This window comes from Dendrobates tinctorius, unplaced genomic scaffold, assembly GCF_039654945.1.
Source record: "Dendrobates tinctorius isolate UK_male_01 unplaced genomic scaffold, ASM3965494v1 ptg000093l, whole genome shotgun sequence".
Taxonomy (NCBI): domain Eukaryota; kingdom Metazoa; phylum Chordata; class Amphibia; order Anura; family Dendrobatidae; genus Dendrobates; species Dendrobates tinctorius.
The window spans coordinates 15,954,221-15,970,650 of NW_027361761.1; the positions used below are offsets into that span (position 1 = coordinate 15,954,221).

The following is a 16,430-nucleotide window of genomic DNA, read 5'->3' on the forward strand; positions in this document are numbered from 1 at the left end:
GTGATTGAACGCTTTGCTGGACACTGGCTCTCAGGTGACAACTATGCCTTATATCCTTTACAAGCGGTATTTGGGCTGATTCTGAACTTACTCGCGGCCTAAGTGAAGAAATCACAGTAGTTGTCAGTAATGGTCAGTCTTTACCGCAAGTGGGATGTAAAGAAATTACTGTTAAAGTGGGTAGAGTAAAGTTAAAATCTCAAGGTCTGATAGTTGTAGATATTGATCGATGAGAATGTAACCCAATGATGACTCTTGGTACCAATGTGATTGAAAATTGTCTTTCCGAGGTTATTGTCTTGTTGCAACAGGTGGCTGAGACTGCTGGTTCCAGTGAACAACGACAGCTGCAGAAGGAGATCAAGGCCCTGATGCAAAGACAGCAGGTAGAACTCTCTGGTGGAGAAATTGGCAGCGTCAGAATGAGTGTTTCTTTCCCCAATGTAATACCCCCCAGATGTGAAATGTTGATTTGGTGTCGGGCAGCCATAGGCCTAAGAGGAAAAAATTACCAGGCATTGGTAGAACCAGTGTACTCTGTCAGCCGGCCCACTGTCCTGACAGCCAGAGGGGTAGTTGATGTTCGCAAAGGGAGAGTACCTGTACGCCTCTTGAATTGTGGGGAGGAGGAGGCCATAATACCTCGGTATGCCACAGTTGCTAAGCTGCTTACTGTCAGTAACAATGCAATGCAGGCAGCAGAGCCCCTTGGTCTCATCCGACAGGTGGAGGACAATGGCTCTGTAAAGCAGCTGGAGGAATGGTGCCAGCAACTGCAGGTGGGGACTGACTCCACCCCTTCATACCAAAAGAATGGGGTTTACCGAGTGACTCAGGAGTATGAGCGGGTATTCGGTAAACACCCCCTAGACTTTGGGAAGGCAAAAGGGGTTCAACACCATATCCCCACTGGAGATCATCCCCCCATAAATGAAAGCTACCGGCCTATACCCCAACACAATACCAGTGTGCCAAAAGTATGTTGTGGGAAATGAAGGAGGCTGGGGTCATCAGAGACAGTTGTAGCCCTTGGGCAGCCCCAATAGTCTTTGTGAAAAAGAAGGTTGGTACCATGAGAATGTGTGTTGATTACAGAAAAATTAACAGCATTACACATAAGGATGCCTGCCCATTACCCAGAATTGAGGATTCATTAGCTGCACTTAAAACTGCTAACTATGTTTCCACCTTAGATCTCACTAGTGGGTATTGGCAGGTTCCCATGGCAGAGGCAGGCAAGGAGAAAACAGTGTTTACCACCTCAATGGGTCTCTGTGAGGTCAACTACATGCCATTCGGGCTCTGCACCGCCCCTGGGATATTCCAACGACTGATGGAGTGCTGTCTTGGACACAAGAACTTTGAGACAGTCTTGTTGTACCTTGATAATGTCATTGTTTTCTCCAAGACTTATGAAGACCGTCTGAAGCACCTGATTGAGGTGTTTGAAGCCTTGTCCAACTTTGGCCTGAAGGTGAAGCCTTCCAAATGCCACCTCCCGAAGCCCAAGATTCAGTACCTCGGTCACGTAGTGAGTGCAGAAGGTGTGGCACCGGATCCTGACAAAGTCACCGTTATCCGGGACTGGCAGAAGCCCGGCAACCTCCATGAAGTACGACAAGGTTAATCAAAGGCTTCACTGAGATAGCCAGCCACTCCTATGCAAAATCTTCTGGTGGGTCAGCCCAAGAAGGCCAGAAAGCAGAGTCCTACATTCGAATGGAATGAGGAGCTGGAGAGGTCCTTCACTTAACTGAAGATGGCTCTCACAGGAGATGAAGTTCTGGCCTACCCAGATTATGACCAACCCTTTGTGTTGTATACTGATGCCAGCAACGTGGGACTGGGAGCAGTACTGTCACAGGTACAGAATGGCAAAGAAAGAGTGATCTCCTACGCCAGCAGGAAGCTTCATACCACTGAAAGGAAACCTGACAACTACAGTTCCTTCAAGCTGGAGTTCCTTTCCATAGTCTGGGCTGTGACTGAATGATTCAAGCATTACCTAGCTTCAGCTAAGTTTACCATCTTCATGGACAACAACCCATTGACTCACTTGGAAACTGCAAAACTAGGTGCACTGGAGCAGCGATGGATGGCTCGGTTGTCTAACTATGAATTCACCATCAAGTACCGAGCAGGGCACAAGAGCGCCAATGCTGATGCACTGTCCAGAATGCCTAATCTGCCAGATGCAGGAGAAGACCCTGAGGCACTTGAAGAAATTGAGTTACCTGCCTTCCACCGGCCAATTGCGGCCCAATGTGCCCAAGGAGTGAGAAACAGACGGTCTGGCTTGAAAGAGGCCACCCGAAATCCATTGCCTCATCATGACTGGGCAGAAATGCAGGATAGTGACCCCGCAGTCCGACTGGTGAAGGAGCTACTGTCCCAAGTAGTGTTGAACGATGCCACCCGATATTGGAAAATATCGGATCGGATTGGATCGGCCGATATCAAAAAAGTATCGGGTATTGCCGATTCCGATCCCGGAAGTCCCATTCAAGTCAATGGAACAGAAATATCGGAATTAAAAAAACCCTTTCCTTGTATTTTAATTCTACATGAAGAAAAACAGCTATGAATAATGTAGAATGTATTGGGGGAGGTGGAGGAGACATTAAAGGCATAGAGGTTTAGCCCAATCAAATGGAATAGCAGGAATAATTTTTTTTTAAAGACGTTCGGAGTTACAAAGAAATTGACTATGTTAACCTTTTGTATATTTTGTTAGATATGTATGTTTCACTACTTCCATGCTCTTCACCTTCTTTTTTACTTCTCCAACACTTTCTCCATCATCATCCTCAGCAGCAGCATCTTTTTCATCAACTTCTTCTTCACCTTATTCATCCTCATCTTCACCTTCTTCCTATTATTCTTTTTTTTTTTACATTCTTCATCTTCTTCCTATTATTCTTTTTTTGTAGATTCTTCATATACTTCTTATTCATCTTCTTCCTATTCTTGTTCTTCATCATATTCTTATTTGTGACAGGCATTCCTGTAGTTATTATCTATAAAAGTTTGAAGATTACACCTTCCGTTCTGCCTGTCACAAAAGATTTACAACAGGATTTGTCCGCGTTCAGTTTGGCCTGCAGCAGCAGGCATTTTCCAGGGGCACCACGAGGAGGAACGGACTCACCCCCATACACTGCTTAGTCTTCTTCTGCTTATAATTTAGATAATATCATTTGCTCTGATTTTTAGTCTTATGCTTAATGTTCTTCTGCTTTTGGTTTTTCTGCTTCTTGCTCTTCTGTCTCTTGTTGTTCTGCATCTTGGTGGTTGTCTTCATGTTCTTTGTCCTCTTGGTCATCTTCTTCAGGGTCATCTTTTTGGTCTTCTTCGGTGTGGTCTTCAGGGTCGTCGTCTTCAGGGTCGTCGTCAGGGAGATCCTGAGTGAGAACCAAAAACCATTTCCACAAGCGTGACCTTTGAAAAGTAGCAGAAGGTACAAGAAGGCTGAGGAACTGCCGAGAACCAGCTGATGGTACTGGAACCCGGATGGGCAGCAGAAGGAACAAGAGCCAATGGCACAACCGTGGACCATCTGACGATGGTGGAACACAGTTACTAAGCAGGAGATACCTGTGCTATAAAGCACTACCAAGGACCAGCAGACGTTGCTGGAACTCGGATACCGAGAAGGAGGCACCTAGGCCAAAGGCACTGCCAAGAACCAGCTGACGGTGCTGGAACCTGGATGGGTAGCAGAAGCTACAAGAGTCAATGGAACTACTGAGAACCAGCTGATGGTGCTGGTACCCAGAGTGGCAGCAGAAGGAACAAGAGCCAATGGCACAATCGTGGACCAGCTGACGGTGCTGGAACCCGGTTACTAAGCAGGAGGTACCTGTGCTACATAGCACTACCAAGGACCAGCAGACGTTGCTATAACTCGGATACCGAGAAGGAGGCACCTAGGCCAAAGGCACTGCCGAGAACCAGCTGATGGTACTGGAACCCGGATGGGTAGCAGAAGGAACAAGAGCAAATGGAACTAGCGACGACCAGCTGACGGTGCTGGAACCTGAAGGTGCAGCAGAAGGAACAAGAGCCAATGGCACAACCGTGGACCAGCTGACGGTGCTGGAACCCGGTTACTAAGCAGGAGGTACCTGTGCTACAAAGCACTACCAAGGACCAGCAGACGTTGCTGGAACTCGGATACCGAGAAGGAGGCACCTAGGCCAAAGGCACTGCCGAGAACCAGCTGACGGTGCTGGAACCCGGATGGGTAGCTGAAGCTACAAGAGTCAATGGAACTACCGAGAACCAGCTGACAGTGCTGGTATCCAGAGTGGCAGCAGAAGGAACAAGAGCCAATGGCACAACCGTGGACCAGCTGACGGTGCTGGAACCCGGTTACTAAGCAGGAGGTACATGTGCTACAAAGCACTACTAAGGACCAGCAGATGTTGCTGGAACTCGGATACCGAGAAGGAGGCACCTAGGCCAAAGGCACTGCCGAGAACCAGCTGACAGTGCTGGAACCCGGATGGGTAGCAGAAGCTACAAGAGTCAATGGAACTACCGAGAACCAGCTGACGGTGCTGGTATCCAGAGTGGCAGCAGAAGGAACAAGAGCCAATGGCACAACCGTGGACCAGCTGACGCTGCTGGAACACGGTTACTAAGCAGGAGGTACCTGTGCTACAAAGCACTACCAAGGACCAGCAGACGTTGCTGGAACTCGGATACCGAGAAGGAGGCACCTAGGCCAAAGGCACTGCCGAGAACCAGCTGACGGTACTGGAACCCGGATGGGTAGCAGAAGGAACAAGAGCAAATGGAACTAGCGAGGACCAGCTGACTGTGCTGGAACCCGGAGGGGCAGCAGAAGGAACAAGAGTCAATGGCACAACCGTGGACCAGCTGATGGTGCTGGAACCCGGTTACTAAGCAGGAGGTACCTGTGCTACAAAGCACTACCAAGGACCAGCAGACATTGCTGGAACTCGGATACCGAGAAGGAGGCACCTAGGCCAAAGGCACTGCCGAGAACCAGCTGACGATGCTGGTACCCGGATGGGTAGCATAAGCTACAAGAGTCAATGGAACTACCGAGAACCAGCTGACAGTGCTGGTATCCAGAGTGGCAGCAGAAGGAACAAGAGCCAATGGCACAACCGTGGACCAGCTGACGGTGCTGGAACCCGGTTACTAAGCAGGAGGTACATGTGCTACAAAGCACTACTAAGGACCAGCAGATGTTGCTGGAACTCGGATACCGAGAAGGAGGCACCTAGGCCAAAGGCACTGCCGAGAACCAGCTGACAGTGCTGGAACCCGGATGGGTAGCAGAAGCTACAAGAGTCAATGGAACTACCGAGAACCAGCTGACGGTGCTGGTATCCAGAGTGGCAGCAGAAGGAACAAGAGCCAATGGCACAACCGTGGACCAGCTGACGCTGCTGGAACACGGTTACTAAGCAGGAGGTACCTGTGCTACAAAGCACTACCAAGGACCAGCAGACGTTGCTGGAACTCGGATACCGAGAAGGAGGCACCTAGGCCAAAGGCACTGCCGAGAACCAGCTGACGGTACTGGAACCCGGATGGGTAGCAGAAGGAACAAGAGCAAATGGAACTAGCGAGGACCAGCTGACTGTGCTGGAACCCGGAGGGGCAGCAGAAGGAACAAGAGTCAATGGCACAACCGTGGACCAGCTGATGGTGCTGGAACCCGGTTACTAAGCAGGAGGTACCTGTGCTACAAAGCACTACCAAGGACCAGCAGACATTGCTGGAACTCGGATACCGAGAATGAGGCACCTAGGCCAAAGGCACTGCCGAGAACCAGCTGACGATGCTGGTACCCGGATGGGTAGCATAAGCTACAAGAGTCAATCGAACTACCGAGAACCAGCTGACGGTGCTGGTACCCAGAGTGGCAGCAGAAGGAACAAGAGCCAATGGCACAACCGTGGACCAGCTGACGGTGCTGGAACACGGTTACTAAGCAGGAGGTACTTGTGCTACAAAGCACTACCAAGAACCAGCAGACATTGCTGGAACTTGGATACCGAGCAGGAGGAACTTAGGCCAAAGGCACTGCCGAGAACCAGCTTACGGTACTGGAACCCGGATGGCTAGCAGAAGCTACCCCTGAAAAACAACGTTGCAAGGCCGCGAGCTGGCCGCAATTACAGAAACCCACAGTCCTACAGGGGGTGCTTGTCCTATTGGCACTACGGAACCAGCCTTTATTACCAGAACCCGCAGCCCACAGAGGAAGCACCTAAACTGCAGGCACCATAGACTCGGCTAACCCGACCGCAACACGACTGGACAACGTTTTGGTGGCAAAGTGACGTTGACACTACCCGGAAACAGCAGGCGTGCTGGAACCAGGTTGGGCAGGAGGGAGTACCCGTGCCAAAGACACTGCCGAAGACCAGCTGACGGTGCTGGAACCCGGAGGGGTAGCAGAAGCTACCCCTGAAAAACAACATTGCAAGGCCGCGAGCCGGCCGCAGTTACCGAAACCCACAGTCCTACAGGGGGTGCTTGTTCTATTGGCACTACGGAACCAGCCTTTATTACCAGAACCCGCAGCCCACATAGGAAGCACCTAAACTGCAGGCACCATAGACTTGGCTAACCCGGCTGCAACACGACTGGACAACGTTTTGGTGGCAAAGTGATGTTGACACTACCCGGAAAAAGCAGGCGTGCTGGAACCAGGCTGGGCAGGAGGGAGTACCCATGCCAAAGACACTTCTGAGTAGCAACTGGCGATGTTGGAGCCCAGGGTCAATCAGGCAGCAGGCTGAGGCCTACTTGGAGCGAGTAGTAAATAAGATGTAGTGTGATTTTGGAGGCAGCAGGAGACTTTATCGTCCACACAGCAAGGGAACAGCTGGCGTTATTGAGCCCCACTCTGGAGCATGTGTTTTTCACTGTGCAGACGGCACTTCCGAGCAACAACTGGCTGTGCTGAAGCCCAGGATCAATCATGGAGCAGGCTGAGGCCTACTTGAAGCAAGTTTTATATCGGTTGTACACTACTACTGATTGTAACCGTGCTCCACTTAGGCCTCTGGCTCTACTGTCTCTAGTTTTTCCATTGGCCTCCAACCCCGCCAGTTGCTGCTCTGAATTGGCGTCTGCACAATCCACACTTGTTCCTGGGTTACAGGGGCTCAGTCACGTCAGTTGATCCCCTTATGTGTATCCGGCAAGGTCTCCTGCTCTGTCCACATTCCCACTACTAGTAATGGGAATGTGGACAGAGCAGGAGACATTGCCGGACACACATCTGAGGATCAACTGACGTGACTGAGCCCCAGTAACACAGGAACAAGAGTGGATTGTGCAGACGCCACTTCAGAGCAGCAACTGGCGGGGCTGGAGGCCAGGGGAAATACTAGAGACAGTGGAGCCAGAGGCTTAAGTGGAGCACAGTTAAAAATCAGTGTGTAGTGTGACTGTGAAGGCAGCAGGAGACTTTGCCATCCACACAGCAGGGGAGCAGCTGGCGTTACTTAACCCCACTGACGCAGGAGCTAGTGTTTCTCTCTGTGCGTAAGGCACTTCCAAGCAAAAACTGGCTGTGTTGAAGCCCAGGATCAATCATGGAGCAGGCTGAGGCCTACTTGGAGCGAGTAGAAAATAAGATGTAGTGTGATTTTGGAGGCAGCAGGAGAGTTTGTCGTTCAAACAGCAGGGGAGCAGCTGGCGTTACTGAACCCCACTAACACAGGAGCTAGTGTGTTTTTCTCTGTGAAGACGGCACTTCTAAACACCTACTGACGTTGTTGGAGCCCAGGATCAAGCATGGAGCAGGTTGAGGCCTGATGGTTTTTGAATGTGGAGGCAGCAGGAGACTTTATCATCCACACAGCAGGGGAACAGCAGACGTTACTGAACCCCACTAACACAGGAGCTAGTGTTTTTCTCTTTGAAGACGGCACTTCTGAACACCAACTGGCGTTGTTGGAGCCCAGGATCAAGCATGGAGCAGGCAGAGGCCTGATGGTTTTTGAATGTGGAGGCAGCAGGAGACTTTGTCGTCCACACAGCAGGAGAACAGCAGACATTACTGAACCCCACTAACACAGGAGCTAGTGTGTTTTTCTCTGTGAAGACAGCACTTCTGAACATCAACTGGCGTTGTTGGAGCCCAGGATCAAGCATGGAGCAGGCAGAGGCCTGATGGTTTTTGAATGTGGAGGCAGCAGGAGACTTTGTCATCCACACAGCAGGAGAACAGCAGACATTACTGAACCCTACTAACACAGGAGCTAGTGTGTTTTTCTCTGTGAAGACAGCACTTCTGAACACCAACTGGTGTTGTTGGAGCCCAGGATCAAGCATGGAGCAGGCAGAGGCCTGATGGTTTTTGCATGTGGAGGCAGCAGGAGACTTTGTCATCCACACAGCAGGGGAACAGCTGACGTTACTGAACCCCACTAACACAGGAGCTAGTGTGTTTTTCTCTGTGAAGACGGCACTTCTGAACACGAACTGGCATTGATGGAGCCCAGGATCAAGCATGGAGCAGGCTGAGGCCTGATGGTTTTTGAATGTGGAGGCAGCAGGAGACTTTGTCGTCCACACAGCAGGGGAACAGCTGACGTTACTGAACCCCACTAACACAGGAGCTAGTGTGTTTTTCTCTGTGAAGACGGCACTTCTGAACACCAACTGGCGTTGTTGGAGCCCAGGATCAAGCATGGAGCAGGCTGAAGCATGATGGTTTTTGAATGTGGAGGCAGCAGGAAACTTTGTCATCCACACAGCAGGAGAACATCAGACATTACTGAACCCCACTAACACAGGAGCTAGTGTGTTTTTCTCTGTGAAGACAGCACTTCTGGACACCAGCTGGCGTTGCTGGTGCCCAGGATCAAGCATGGAGCAGGCTGACGACTGATGGTTTTTGAATGTGGAGGCAGCAGAAGACTTTGTCATCCACACAGCAGGGGAGCAGCTGATGTTACTGAACCCCACTAACACAGGAGCTAGTGTGTTTTTCTCTGTGAAGACGGCACTTCTGAACACCAACTGGCGTTGTTGGAGCCCAGGATCAAGCATGGAGCAGGCAGAGGCCTGATGGTTTTTGAATGTGGAGGCAGCAGGAGACTTTGCCATCCACACAGCAGGGGAACAGCAGACGTTACTGACCCCCAATAACACAGGAGCTAGTGTGTTTTTCTCTGTGAAGACAGCACTTCTGAACATCAACTGGCGTTGTTGGAGCCCAGGATCAAGCATGGAGCAGGCAGAAGCCTGATGGTTTTTGAATGTGGAGGCAGCAGGAGACTTTGTCGTCCACACAGCAGGGGAACAGCTGACGTTACTGAACCCCACTAACACAGGAGCTAGTGTGTTTTTCTCTGTGAAGACGGCACTTCTGAACACGAACTGGCGTTGCTGGAGCCCAGGATCAAGCATGGAGCAGGCAGAGGCCTGATGGTTTTTGAATGTGGAGGCAGCAGGAGACTTTGCCATCCACACAGCAGGGGAACAGCAGACGTTACTGACCCCCAATAACTGGCGTTGTTGGAGCCCAGGATCAAGCATGGAGCAGGCTGAAGCCTGATGGTTTTTGAATGTGGAGGTAGCAGGAGATTTTGTCGTCCACACAGCAGGGGAACAGCTGACATTACTGAACCCCACTAACACAGGAACTAGTGTGTTTTTGTCTGTGAAGAGGGCACTTCTGAACACCAACTGGCGTTGTTGGAGCCCAGGATCAAGCATGGAGTTGGCAGAGGCCTGATGGTTTTTGAATGTGGAGGCAGCAGGAGACTTTGTCGTCCACACAGCAGGGGAACAGCAGACGTTACTGAACCCCAATAACACAGGAGCTAGTTTGTTTTTCTCTGTGAAGACGGCACTTCTGAACACGAACTGGCGTTGATGGAGCCCAGGATCAAGCATGGAGCAGGCTGAGGCCTGATGGTTTTTGAATGTGGAGGCAGCAGGAGACTTTGTCGTCCACACAGCAGGGGAACAGCTGACGTTACTGAACCCCACTAACACAGGAGCTAGTGTGTTTTTCTCTGTGAAGATGGCACTTCTGAACACCAACTGGCTGTGTTGAAGCCCAGGATCAATCATGCAGCAGGCGGAGGCCAACTTGCAGCAAGTTTGATATAGGTTGTAAACTACTACTGATTGTAACCGTGCTCCACTATGGCCTCTCTCTCCACTGTCTCTAGTATTTCCCCTGGCCTCCAACCCCGCCAGTTGCTGCTCTGAAGTGGCGTCTGCACAATACACACTTATTCCTGTGTTACTGGGGCTCAGTCACGTCAGTTGATCCCCTGATGTGTGTCCGGCAAGGTCTCCTGCTCTGTCCACATTCCCACTACTAGTAATTGGAATGTGGACAGAGCAGGAGACATTGCCGGACACACATCAGGGGATCAACTGACATGACTGAGCCCCAGTAACCCAGGAGCAAGTGTGGATTGTGCAGACGCCACTTCAGAGCAGCAACTGGTGAGGTTGGAGGCCAGGGGAAATACTAGAAACGGTGGAGCCAGAGGCCATAGTGGAGCACGGTTAAAAATCTGTAGTAGATCGATTGTGGAGGGAGCAGGAGACTTTGCCGTCCACACAGCAGGGGAGCAGATGGCTTTGCTGAACCCCACTAACACAGGAGCTAGTGATTTTCTCTGTGCAGACGGCACTTCTGAGCGACAATTGGCTGTGTTGAAGCCCTGGGATTACAGTTCAGGTGGTAGAAACATGAACACAACAGGAGACCTGGATACTGTTGCTAACCAGTTATTTATTCTGGTAAAGGACTGGCAAATCCTGGCGAGATCCAGGCCTTGTTCATTTTCAGAAAAGTGAGCCCGTCAACATTGTCGGAGGATAGTCGTGTTAGTGATAATACACTGGCAGCAGGGCAAGCCAGCACCTCCAATGCATACTGGCTAAGCTCTGGCCATGTATCCAGATTTGAGACCCAAAACTTGAAGGGGGAAGAGCCATCTGGGTGTACACTGACAGGGCAAGACATGTAGTCTGTCACCATCTGACGGAAACGTTGCCTCCTGCTGACTGGAGCCGTCTGTCATGGTGCAGACATTTGTGGCGGAGACACAAAACTTTGCACATTTGGGCCATAGTGGTCTTGCATTGTGCTGAGGCGCTGCCTCTGCTCCCTCTTTGTGCTGAGCTTCCTCCACTGCCTCGACGCACAGAGCTGCTTTGTAAAGCACTAGCAGCACTGCTGTCGGGTGGAATGGAGAACATGATGGACTGCACCAGTGTGTCTTGGTACTCCCACAGTTTACGCTCCCGGTTCAACGGTGATATGAGGCTTTGTAAGTTGTCCCGGTAGCGAGGATCTAGCAGGGTGTACACTCAATCATCAGTCGTGTTGAGAATGTGGGTGATGCGACGGTCGTTTCTCAGGCACTGCAGCATGAAATCAACCATGTGCTGCAAACTCCCAACTGCCAAAGAAACGCTGTTCCCTGCTTGAGTCGTCATCTCTGCCTGCTCTGCATCACCCCACTCTCACTGTACATACTGACTAGAGCATTGTGTACCTCCCTCCTCTGGAGAGATGTCTTCCTCCTCCATTGAGTCCTCCTCATCCTGCTCACAAAGTGTCCCCTGCCTAGGCCTTTGTGAGGAACCACATAGCGCAGACTGTCCAGAAGTAGATGGCATTTGTGACTCCTCATCCTCCACCTCTTCCAAAACCTCCTCCCTTAGTGCTTGCAGTGTTTTTTGAAGCAGGCAGATAAGGGGAACAGTCATGCTGACTAGTGCATCATCTGCACTCGCCATCCGTGTGGAATCATCGAAGGCACGCAAAACGAGGCAGATGTCCTTCATAGAGGCCCACTCAATGGTGCTGAAGTGTGACCGGCGCACAGTGCGACTTGTTTGCGCCTGATGCAGCTGGTACTCCATGACTGCTGCCTGCTGCTCACACAACCGCTCCAACATATGTAATGTTGAAATCCACTTGGTGGGTAGGTCACATATGATGCGATGTTCCGGAAGGCGTAATCGGCGCTGCAGAGCAGCAACGTGTGATCTTGCAGTGCTGGAATGCCGCAAGTGAGCGCACTCTATGCGGACCTTGTGCAGCAGTCCATCAAGATCCGGATAGTCCCTCAGAAAGCTCTGCATGACCAAGTTCAGCACATGTGCCAGACATGGGATGTGAGTGAGGTTGCCTAAGCCCAGAGCTGCCCCCAGATTTCGGCCATTGTCACACACTACCAAGACCGGCTGGAGATTCACTGGCACAAAGCACACGTCGCTCTCCTGCTTGATGGCATTCCAGAGCTCCTGCGCTGTGTGGCTTCGATTCCCCAAAGAAATTAATTTGAGTACGACCTGTTGACGTTTGGCCACGGCTGTGCTCATATCGGTCGTAACAGGCTCCTGCAGCGCTGTTTCTGAGGAACTTGAGTAGGAGGAGGAGTCAATGTGTAGAGACTGGATTCCTGCAATCCGTGGAGTTGGCAGAACACGTACAGCGCCACTCTCTAGATCTGTACCCGGCTCCACAACATTGACCCAATGGGCAGTGAGGGAAAGGTATCGTCCCTGTTCCTGGTTACTGGTCCACGCATCGGTGGTCAGGTGGACCTTGCTACTGACGGCGTTTAGTGGCGCATGTTTTATTTTTCCCTCCACATGTTTTTGCAGGGCAGGGACGGTTTGCCTGCTGAAATAAAAGCGGCTGGGCACGGTGTATTGTGGGACTGCCAATGCCATGAAGTTCCGGAAGGTGTCAGTCTCCACCAACCTGAATGAGAGCATTTCAAGGGCCAGTAGTTTGGCAGTGCCAGCATTCAGAGCCTGTGCTCTGGGATGGTTTGCCGAGTATGGCCGCCTTTTATCCCATACCTGTGCTAACGATGGCTGTAGAGTGGCCTGGGAGTGTGAGGATGACTGGGAATGTGGTGCTGTGGGTGGAATGTCACTGGGTCTCCAGACAACAGTGCCAGAGGTTCTTCCTTGGCGATCCTGTGAGGAAGCCGAACTAGCTGTGTGTGAGCTGGAGGAAGAGGCCCCAACACGAGCTGAAGAGGTGGTAGGTGGTGCTGTACGTTGGCCTACATCTTCAGTGTGTCTGTGTAACTCCAGCTCGTGCTTGGTCCGCACATGTTTCCACATATTTGTGGTATTGAGATTGCTGACATTTTTCCCTCTTTTGACTTTTTGATGACACAGATTGCAATTGACAAAGCAAATGTCATCTGCAAGTGTGTCAAAAAAGGACCACGCACTGCAAGTCTTGGGAGCGCCCGTTTTGGCTTTTGGAAGAGGAATGCTCCTAACGGGTGCCGAAGTGGAGGCTACAGGCAACCAAGTATGCCCCCTCCCTCTCCCTCCTGTTTTGGCCGTTCGGGGAATCTCTTCCTCAGAGCTGCTCCCACCACCTCCCTGTTCCTCACACCATGATGAGTCAAGGACCTCATCATCTACACTCCCCTCTTCAAACACCTGCTTCTCCTGGGTAGTCTCGCCAGCACCATACGCACCAGAAAGTGGCACCTGTGTCTCATCATCATCTGATGTGTACTGAGGTGTGCTGACCATAGGCACTGGCCCACCCGCCTCTTCAGATTCAGAGGGACAAAGAAGTTGTGCATCACTGCATACTCCCTCTTCTTCACATTCTTGAATGCTGCTTGGCTGTCCCCCTCTTTCCAAGCCAACAGATTCAGAGAACAGAAGTAGAGACTGTGATGGCTCCTGTCCAGGGCTCTCTGACTGCCTCGGCACTTTGGCAGGTGGTGAAGAGACAAATGGTTGCTCTTCAGTGCTCTGGCCTTGAGAGGACGTGGAAGTCATTGAAGTCAATGTGTTAGCTGCCATCCATCCGACAACAGCTTCAATTTGTTCCTCCCGCAGCAGTGGGGTACGGCGAGGTCCTACAAAGCTGCGCATAAAGGACTGTTGCCTGCTAAAACTGGGGGATGCTGACTCACTGGTGCCCGCAGCAGGCACAGAATCCCCACGTCCTCTCCCTGCAGAATCCCCAGGTCCTCTCCCTGCTGAATCTCCACGCCCACGCCAACGTGCCTTACTCCCTGCCTTCTTCATCTTGGTAGACTGATAATGATAGGCAGAAAAGTACAAAGGGGGGGCTTAGTGTGCTTATTCCTGAACAGCTGGTAACAGGTATAAGAAACACTAATTTTATGAAGTGTATGTGTGGACTACACTTTAATAGGAGCTAATGTGGCCTACATAACTGTCAAATGGAGTGTTTGGTGAACTTTATTTATTTTTTTTTTTTGAAAAAAAACTAAAAGGATGTGACCAAAGATTTGAAAGCGATAGTATCACTAACTTTTTGGAGCTATTACAATGTAGGAAGGTAACTTACAATGCAAAAGATGAGGCTCCAAAAAATAGCGTAATATTAATCTGGCTGCAGCTGAAGGGCACAAGCCAGAAAAAAGGCTCCTCTATCTACTCCTATACAGTGTTTGCAACTAACCAATGTAGATGGATATGGATGGATGCACACTAATAGGAGAATAAAAAATGAGCTGCAATAAAAGAAAAATATGTGTGAGGCAGTGACGCACGCTGAGCGGCCTACAACCAGACGTAGCTGCAGGACACACTACTCAGCGTGAGCTGCACTCACACACAGTCAGAGACCTCACAGACAGCTGTGAACAGTGCAGATAAGTGGGCACTAGCATTGAAAGGCTGCAGAGAGGGTCCGCTGTCTACTCCTATAGTGTTTGCAACCACCGTATATGGATATGGATGGATGCACACTAATAGGAGAATAAAAAATGAGCTGCAATAAAAGAAAATATGTGTGAGGCAGTGACGCATGCTGAGCGGCCTACAACCAGACGTAGCTGAAGGACACACTACTCAGCGTGAGCTGCACTCACACACAGAGACCTCTCAGACAGCCGTGAACAGTGCAGCAAACTGGGCACTAGCACTGAAAGGCTGCAGAGAGGCTCCGCTGTCTACTCCTATAGTGTTTGCAACCAACGTATATGGATACAGATGGATGCACAGTGAACACTAATAGGAGAATGAAAAATGAGCAGCAAAAAAATAAAAATATGTATGAGGCAGTGACATGCTGAGCGGCCTACAACCAGACGTGGCTGCAGGACACACTACTCAGCGTGAGCTGCACTCACACAGACCTTGCAGACAGCTGTGAACACTGCTGCAAGGCAAAAGAAAGCTACAGTGGTGGATTATGTAGCCTGGGTAAAGCACACTATGATTGTGAAAATCGCTATCTCTAACTGTCCCTCACAGTCTTGAACAGCAGCCTGTCCCTAACTGAATTCACAGCAGAGTGAACCCGAAATGGCGGCTGCGGCGACTTTTATAGTGCATCATGACATCATTTCCACAGCCAATCATAGCCATGCCATTAGTTAACATGCCTACATGCCTAACAGGATGTGCCCACACTTCTGAGGATTGTCATTGGCTGAATCAAATCAAACTGGCTCATAGCATTATGGGAACTTCCGATTCCGGTATTCGATATGCTAAAAGTATCGGAACTCAGTATCGGAATTCCGATACAGTGAATATCGTCCGATACCCGATACTTGCGGTATCGAATGCTCAACACTAGTCACAAGCTGACTCACACCCAGAGTTGGATGCTCCTGATGAAACCCAACAGTTGTGGAAGGAAAGAGGTCGGCTGTTCATCTATGAAGGAAAGCTGTGCCGGAGGAGTATCAATGCCCGCACTCATGAGCTGGTTTGGCAGGTGGTAGTCCCAAAGATAGAAGCATCAATGGTCTTGGAAGCATACCATAATGGAGCTGGACACTTCGGATGGAAGAAGTTGGAAGCCTTGCTCCGGGAGACATTTTACTGGGCTGGTATGTGGAAAGCCATTGAAAATTGGTGCCGGGAGTGTGGACAATGCAACCTGCGCAGAAAGGACCGTAACAGCCAGCGAGCTCCTTTGCAGCAAATAATAACCAAGCAGCCACTTGAGTTGGTCACCCTGGACCATGTGAAGCTGGTCCCAAGCTGTTCAGACTATATTTATGCTCTTACCATCGTTGACCACTACTCAAGATTCTTGGTAGTTGTGCCTGTCAAGGATCAAACAGCCAGGATAGCAGCCAGAGCCTTTCAACAGCACTTTTGTCGACCACACGGATACCCCGAGCGAGTGCTTACAGATCAAGGTCCAGCCTTTGAGACGGAAGTGTTCCAGGAATTCTGTAACTTTTACGGTTGCAAGAAGATCTGGACAACTCCATACCATCCACAGACCAATGGCATGTGTGAAAAGATGAACCAAGTGGTGATCGACCTACTGAAGACCTTGCCTTTGGAAGAGAGGAATCTGTGGCCAGAAAAGTTGCCAGATCTGGTAGACCTCTACAACCACATTCCTGTGAATTCCACCAACTGCACTCCAGCCTACCTAATGTGAGCGAGGCCTGGTAAGCTGCCTATTGATTTGGATATGGGAGTCC

At 50.5% G+C, this 16,430-nt stretch overlaps 1 protein-coding gene across 1 annotated transcript in view; it reads left to right on the forward strand.

Moving 5' to 3' along the window:
• LOC141098579 (cytochrome P450 2C14-like) overlaps positions 1-16,430 on the forward strand; it is a 111,652-nt gene that overhangs the window by 41,963 nt on the left and 53,259 nt on the right. The gene's annotated exons all lie outside the window — the stretch shown is intronic.